Source organism: Notamacropus eugenii, chromosome 6 (assembly GCF_028372415.1).
Source record: "Notamacropus eugenii isolate mMacEug1 chromosome 6, mMacEug1.pri_v2, whole genome shotgun sequence".
NCBI classification, from domain to species: Eukaryota; Metazoa; Chordata; class Mammalia; order Diprotodontia; family Macropodidae; genus Notamacropus; species Notamacropus eugenii.
Window position 1 is genome coordinate 135345929 of NC_092877.1, and position 8367 is coordinate 135354295.

Genomic DNA, 8367 nt, shown 5'->3' on the forward strand with positions numbered 1-8367 from the left:
ATCGGTATTCTACCAACTCTCCAGCCTCTTCAACTCCCACTCGCGAGGGTCAGCACAGTCTCACATCTGGGAGGCTATTTTTAAGTTAAATCAGAGGCTTCTTCCAAGGCCCAATGCTATCTGCACCACTTGTTTCTCACTGCTACATGGTCTTTTCTTTCCTTATTTTATTTCACTCTTCTTTTGCTATAGCAAAGGGCATATATGCTTGTTTAAACCAATCTTTCATATTTCTGCTTTCCAGATGAATTTTTTTGGCTGGTTTCACTATCTCCTTCTTATTGGTTCTCTGATACCACCTGGGCCACGTATTATTTCCATGACCATGAGGAAGTCGCACTGCTACTCAGGGTCCCGATTGTGTCATTTGTTAAATGAGGGACTTGGACTAGGCAATCCCTAAGGTCCTTTTCAGCTGGAGAGTGTATGATCTCTCTTTGTATACATTGATCCTATAAGTAGTCCTGTTCTTCAGGCCTCAGCAAGGCTTAACTATATTAATATGAGAAAGTCACTTAAACTTCCAATGCTCTAGGTAACTCTCAAAGACTAAGTTATGGATGAGTTGATGATCTATATTGATTTCCATACTAAGAATTCCTCACCCTGGTGAAATGACAGTTCCATACCAAAAAGAAAAAACAAACCAAAATAACAATAACCTGAACATTAAGAATGCAAACATAAAACAAAATTGTTTCTGCCCTCAAGGAACTTATACTCTACTAGAATATAGACAACTCTCAAAATCTAGCACCTCATAAATGAGCTATGATCCTCATTTAGCAAAGGGAGCACATACACCATGGAAATGATAAGTCACTGAAATATTAAAGTACAGACCTGTGATTTCATCAGTGTGTGGAACTTCCAATATGGAAACTTCCTTCCCCAATACAACTCAGCAATTTATCTGTAATTTTTAGTCTTAAGAAAATTTCCTAGACCACTAAAAATCAAGCAACTTAGCCATGGTCACATACAGCTAATACATTTCAAACATAGCACTTGAATCCAGGCCTTCCTGACTCCAGTGTCAAATTTCTATGTGATTATCACACAGTGAGGGTTTAATAAATGCTTGTTGACTTGATTCAACTCTCCAAGTTTGTGAAGTAGGTCAAAGAAAAACTTATAGCCATTTTCTATAGTAACAAAGAATAAGAAATATAACAAATGTCCTTCAGTTTGGAGATTGGCTACATCACTTGTAGTAACTGAATATTACTATGTTGAAAAAAATGGTGAGTTTGCAAAAACCAGGACTCATGGGAAGACTTATATGTCCCAATAGAAAATATAATAAGCAGAACCAGGAAACCAATATATGCAATAAGTAGAGTATAAGTGAAAAATCAATAAAACTATGTTGAATGCTACGTAGTTATAGGTATAATTACTGCATAATTAATGGATTAGATTGTAAACTACTCGAAAGCAGGAACTGGTTTTTTGCTTCTTTTTTATATCTCCAGCACAGAACAGGGCCTGGTACTTAATAAAGGTAGATTGATTGATTAGAATGACCAAGCCTCAATACCAAGAAAGAGTTGAAAAAAAGAAGTTGACTCTCTCCTTTGAAGAAGGGAGTGGGGTGGGATGGGGGAGAGTGGGAAGACTATGGGTATAAACTATTCCATTTATTCTCAGAAACAGCTGATATGTTGGATGATTTTGTGGCACCAGTCTTCTCTGTCTTTTCTGTTCTTTGTTGCAAAGGATGGCCCTGTGGGGAGGGAAGAAGAAAGTGATATATTTAGAAATTAAGGTGATAAACTAATCTTAAGAAGATGATTTTATAGCACAAACATGCTCCTCCACACCTCCTCCTAGTTCTTTCAGCACTATAGAAGAGAAGTAAAGCTATCCCTTACATATGGTGAGGGCAGAGCCTCAGACAACTCATCAGAAATTGTCTAAATTATCTGAAAAGAACTGAGCAAATACAGAAGATTGCATCTTCCCTGGTGTTTGCTGTTGTCTTTCAAATCAAGCTCCTTTAAGAGCATCCCAGGCTAACCTCATGAAAGAGTCCCCTGAAGAGTCCACTTCTCTCCATGAAGAAGATTCTTATTAAATAAAACATAAATACTGTAACTCACTCCCTACTGTTTCTGGCTTATGGAAAAACATAACTTGTACAAGAAAGAGTTAAAGATTCATGGTCATTTAGCACTTGGAGTCAGAGGTTGTGGGTTTGAATCCAACCCTTTCCAATAACTGCTTGTTCAGTTATTAGTCTAATGCAGGAGTGGGGATTCAGTCAAAGGATCTCACCTGGGGACCTAGAAAGTGGCCATAAGTTCCCCAGCCCTGGTCAAATCACTTCTCTCCCCTCCCTCCTGATGTGGATACAAACAGTGCCCTATAAGAGTCAGTAAGGGTCACTTTCTCAGGTTCTCTGAGGAGGTTTAAGGCTCATTCTACAGCCCATCCTGTAATTTGAGGGTATCCTAACGCCCTTTACCCCTTATCTTAAAATATTATGCAACTTGTACTAAAAGAATTGCTTTTTCCCTCTTATCCTGTGTTCCCTATCCTGTCATTCATCTTCCTCACCCTGTACCATGACAACTTTTCCTTATCTCGCAAGCAACCACCTTCCTCACCTTGTCTGTACTTATCCTGTCTCTAAAATCTGCAACCCCCATAAGAAACCCTAAAATTACCCCATTTTCTGTGTATTTAAGTCTGATTCTTTTCCTATATCAGTGCCTTTATTTAGCTCCTTGCTAAATCTCAGATCTGTGTGCTTTTGCATCAGTAAAGCTCCCCTTTGGCTAAAGAGAAGGTCTAAGTGAATTCTTTCACACCTGAACCAGCTGTAAACAATTCTAAACCTCTTCACCCCCAAATCTCAGTTTCCTTATCTATATAATGAGCGAGTTACGCTAGATAAATTTGAAAGTCTTGCCCAGCTCTAATCTATGACCCTAGGAGCAATGCCCACTCCTAACCAGGACCTTCTCAGCCCTCCCTTGCCACAAGTAACTAGGCTGAGAAGGAAGCTGTTTAGCAAAACAAACAGATAATCCGGTCCCCTGGAAGAAACCAAAGAAGCATCATTGAAAATAGAGGCTGCTGGAAATGTGACTGGAGGAAATGTTCATCTGGAACCTCACTACACAGGTCTCCTAAGGCATTGCCTTAATGATTGCACTTAGCATCCAAGTGATAAAGCACAATTCTCTCCCAGGCCCTCAGGCTGCCCTTATCCTGCCTCTAATACTGGCAAAGCTGAACAAGTGACAGAAAGTACCGAGCCTTCCACTGGATGATAGGACTGGGGAATCCCAGGCAAGAGACAGCTATAGTCTAGAATCACGGCACTCCAGGGGAGCTGGGCCAGTTAAGTAGTTTATCCTCTAGCCTTCAGGCAAGGTCTCACCTAAACCACCCCCGAATGAGAGCCATCCTATTTTTAACTCCTCCTGAAAAGAAGATTAGAGAGCTCAAAGCCTTCCTTATCCACAGAGGTAAAAAGAAGGTTAGAAAATTTACAAATGAGAGCTTGAGCAAACTAACACAATTAAAAAGAAGAAAGCAGCCTAGTGCAACAGAAAGTGTGCTAGATAAGGAATCAAATTGTTCAAATCCAGGCTTTCACTGCTACCTGAGTGATCTGGGGCAAAATGTCCTCTCTGCACCTCAGTTCCCTCCTCAGCCAAAATGACTGTGCTGAACTAAAGATGACCTTTAAGAGAAAAAGTTGTGGTCCCATGTTTTCTATCATTTAGATTCAGAAAATGGGCCTGTGATTTTACTAGTACAGAAAAACTTCCGGGCAAATCTAAGGACTACAGAGAGAGGACAGGGACAGACAGGCCGATAGGCAGGCAGACAGGGTAATTATTAAGCACTAGTGACATAAATAGAAATCAAAACAGGTCCTGCCTTCCAGGAGATTATATTCTAATGGGGAAAGATAACATGTAAAGGGGAGTTGAAAAAGGAGATGAAGGCAAGGACGTCCAAGGGCACCTAGTCAAGAAATATCCAGAAAATGGGTATAAGTTGGGGCAAGACGAAGTGAAATTTCACCCATTGTCCCACAATGGACAAAGTCCAAGTTTCTGGATCTGGGCTGGATGTAATCAATGAAATTCAGCAAGGACAAAAGTAAAGTCCCTGCACAAATACAATTGAGTCAGTTACCATAGAAAAGAGTCCTCATGGAAAGGTAGTCATTTTAATTGACTGCAAGCTCAGTACAAATCAATAGTATGATATAGCACCCACAAAGCTAATGGGAATAATTTAAACAGAAAATAACACTAAAAGGCTGCATCGATGGCCCTCTCTCCTGAGATATCTTTCCATTGCTGGATATAGGCTTGGCTCTCAGTGATGGAAAGACCTCCGGAATTTTCTCTGTCTATAGAAGACACAGTTCTGCCAGCCTCAGGAGCACTAGGGATGCCATACCAGACAAGGGATTCCTCTTTCCCACTACTCCCATGGATCTCTTAATTCACATAAACTTGCCTGAAAAGCAAACTCCTCCCTCACAATCACAATCCAAGCATTCCAGTCACCAACTTCAGGTTCAGATATGTTCACTCCAAATTTTGATTTCCTTTCTCTTTTAAGCACTCTGGAGGGGCATCCCTCCTCTAAGGAAATACTCCTTCCATGTTCAGGAATGTAAAAACACAATTATTTCTCCTTTACTCTCTCTCCTAAATCCCAAAGAATCTCTAAGGAAACTGGGTAGGATTATTCAGATCATCAGAAGCAATCAGCCAAATGACAGTAAAGAGAGGGAATGAGGGAAGCTGTGTATTCTTTTATCCAGCATGCATTTTTTCAGAGGACATGATTCCTTTGGAGGAGCAGGATCACAGAAACCTGTTTTAGAATCTGAAGGGAACTTAAAAGTCTTTTAAAAAGTCCATCATTTTAAAGATGACTAAACTGAAGCCTGAAGAGGTGTAAGATGACTTACCCAAGGCCACACAGGTAATAAATAGCAAAGAAAGTTTTTGAATTCAAGTCCTTTGACTACACACTCTTTACAATGTGTCCCACTGAGCAGTTCACACTCTCACCACATTTAGCTTAGAGAAAACATGACTTGGGGTGAGAAAGGAACATAAGATCTGTCTGTCTTTAAATATATGAAAGACTGTCTTGCAGAAGAAGGATTAGATTTGTTTTGTTTGACTGACTCTGAGGAAAGAATTTGGTGCCAAGAGGTGGAAGACTCCAAGAAGCAGATTCCAACAGAATAAAAGACTTCCCCAAAACTGGAGTCCAAAAGTAATGGTTGCTGCCTTGGAAAACAACGAGCTCCTCTTCCTTTGAAGTCTTCAGAAGGAAACTGGATGATTCCTTCTTGGGGGAGCCACAGAAAGGATGTGTGGTTTGAAGCAGATGATCTCTGAGGTTCCTTCCAACTGTAACACTCTATGATCCTCTCATTCTAATCCCCTTATGTGGTCAACAACTATTAGCATATTCGTTAATTAGGGTCACTGGTTGGACTTCTCTTGTCAATTCTTATCATTTCCGGGTTTGAATAGATGTCTTTTTAGTTTTTCAGTCATTACTCTCTGTTAGGAAGAGATAATGAGCTTGAATTGCAATCTGTGAGTGTGAATAAAGGAAGGCTTTTCTGAGGAATTACCCCAACTGATATTTTTACAGAATGATGGTTGTCAGGAAGACACAGAAACTTTCTTTCAGCTACCAAATAAACAACTGCCACTAACAAGACCCTAATTAATGAATTTATAAAGAATATTCTCTCTTATAAAGGCAACATGAAATAGAGGAGAAAGTCACCCTTAAACTTAAGGAAGACTTGAACTTACAAGCTTCCTGACACATTGTTGTTCGGTCATTTCAGCCACGTCTGACTTTTTGTGACCCTATTTGGGGTTTTCTTGGCAAAGATATAATGGTTTTCCCTTTCCTTCTGCAGCTCATTTTACAGATGAGGAAACTGAGGGAAATGGGGTTTAGTTAATGAGGTCTGGGAAAGGGGATGGGATAGATAAAATTCTGAAATCCCCCAAAGACTAGAGTACAGGGGCAGGTCATAGGTCACCAGGAATGAATTCATGGACTCAAGCATTCTTGAAGTCAAGGTAAAGATTTATTATGCTTTTCAGTGGGCAAGAGTTCTTAGGGACACTGTGATTTGAATGGGGTACAGGTAAAGTTTATATAGTATATTCTATAGTATAGCATGTGCCAAGTCTGTTGACTGTATGACAAAGGGCAGAATTAGGGAGTGGTTAAGGAGTGGTTAGTTCTTAAAGAAACATGCACTTTTAGTATCTACTGCTCAGATATTTTACCCAGAGTTCACTGGGAAATAACCCAAGGAAGGGAGACATGGAGGTGTGGTTTTAGGCTTGAAACATCACTGAGTCAACTAGCATTTAGGACTGACTAGAGAAATGTGATTTTAGAATCTGGGTCCAAACACAGACACCCAAACACCCCATCAAAATGACTTGGCCAGGGTCACACTACTTGTAAGTATCTGAGGTCAGATTTGAACTTAGGGAGATGAGTCTTCCTAAGTCCAGACACAGCACTCTATCCACTGCGCCACCTAGTTGCCCCACTCCTGACACATACAGTTAGGTAGTGATTAGTGGGAACAATAAATCTCCTAAAGTCATACCACGTATTCAAATCCACACTATTCAAGTTATATAAAATATGGTCATTGGTCCAAGCCCAATGGAAATATGCAGTGTGAATTAAAATAATTCAGCCACTTCAGGGGATTCATTACTCACACTATTCAGGACCTACCTGTATTAGGCACATGACTCTATCAGGACCTAGTTGTACTAGATGTATAACCTAAATCACTTCCTCTCTGGGTGTCCTAGATAACTCTCCTAAGATTTTTTTTCTGTGTGACTGTGGCCAAGATTTAGGCTTAAACAGAAAGGGTCTGATTTGGGGGCATCCCCCAAAACCATAACTTTAGGCTCATGTTGCCCCCAACCCAGTGTTACCTCTTGAGAGTATAGAGCAAATATACTTCATATCTAGAGCTCCACATATATAAATAAAAGGTTACCATGAATCCTTCAAGTTGCTTTTGCGTTCCATCTGTATGGTAAAATAAGAGCAGTTCCATACTCAATATTCAATGCTACCATGAGTACTTATATTGGAGTTCAACTGGAGAGTAAAGCCCCAAGTATATAAAATGACATGATCAAACTTTTTACATTCTCCAAACATTTTACACCAGGAATGCCATGCAAGAGAAGGGACCTCTTGGCTGTTCCCTTTTTCCACTACTCTCGTGGACCTCTCACTTGATACAAACTTGCCTGAAGAGCAGACCCCACCACCACCACTACACTCCAACAGAGTCTCAATCATCAACTCCCAGTTTAGATATAGTGACTGCAAATTTTGATTTCCTTTTTCCCTCAAGTATCAAAGTTCACATTTAGGTCTCTAGTATCTAACTTATCTTCAGAAGAAAAAGTGGGAGAGGGAGGGAGTGGGGGGAAAAGAGGGGGGGGAAGAGAGAGAGAGAAAAAGAGAGAGAGTGAGGAGAGACTATAAAATCTGTGGTGAAGACTCTAGGCCTGGCACAATGGGGTTGGCTCCATCCCAGTTAACCAATTCTATCCTGAGCTAATAAAGTTATCTCCAATCTATGAGACTTGATCACTCATCCTCAAAGAAGTATGAATGGGTCTATAACTGCTCATGGGCATACCACTCGTTTCATAGAAAGATGCAGAGTCCCACAGAGTCTCACCTTCTTGTAAGTTCATCAAGCTGTTCAGAAGAATTTCCTGGTCAATTCCCTGTATCCGTTACAAAAGAGTTGTTGATCAGCTTCAGTGGAGAGAATTTCCACTCTGGGAGTTCTCTACTCAACTGAAATCATAGACTGGAACCAAAGAACAATAAAATTTGCTTTCAGAAAATTCACTCAAGTTCTCTTCAGTAGCCTGAAACATGAACAGCTCTGCAACTTTGATATCCTGCCTTATCTTTTACAAGAATCCCCAGGTTCCAAGTGGCAGTAAGCAAGCATTGAGGAGAAAAAGTTTGATCATGTCATTTTCTACAGTTGGAGCTGTATTTAGCCTCCTCTGATGAACAGTGGGCTCCAAAGATAAATATGTACATTAGTGCTTTTTCTTCTATTTATTAGTATACATCGTTTGTAGGGAGGAAGCCAGCTGTCTACTATGTGCCAGGTACTGGGCTGAGCACTTCACAAACACCTCCGCTGATCATCACAGCAACCCTGGGACCTAGTAGGGGCTACTATCATCCCCATTTTACAGTTGAGGAAACTGAGTTAAACAGAGGTTACGTGATTTGCCCAGGTAACACGGCCACCAAGTAATGAGGATAATGAGGAGGAGGAGGAGG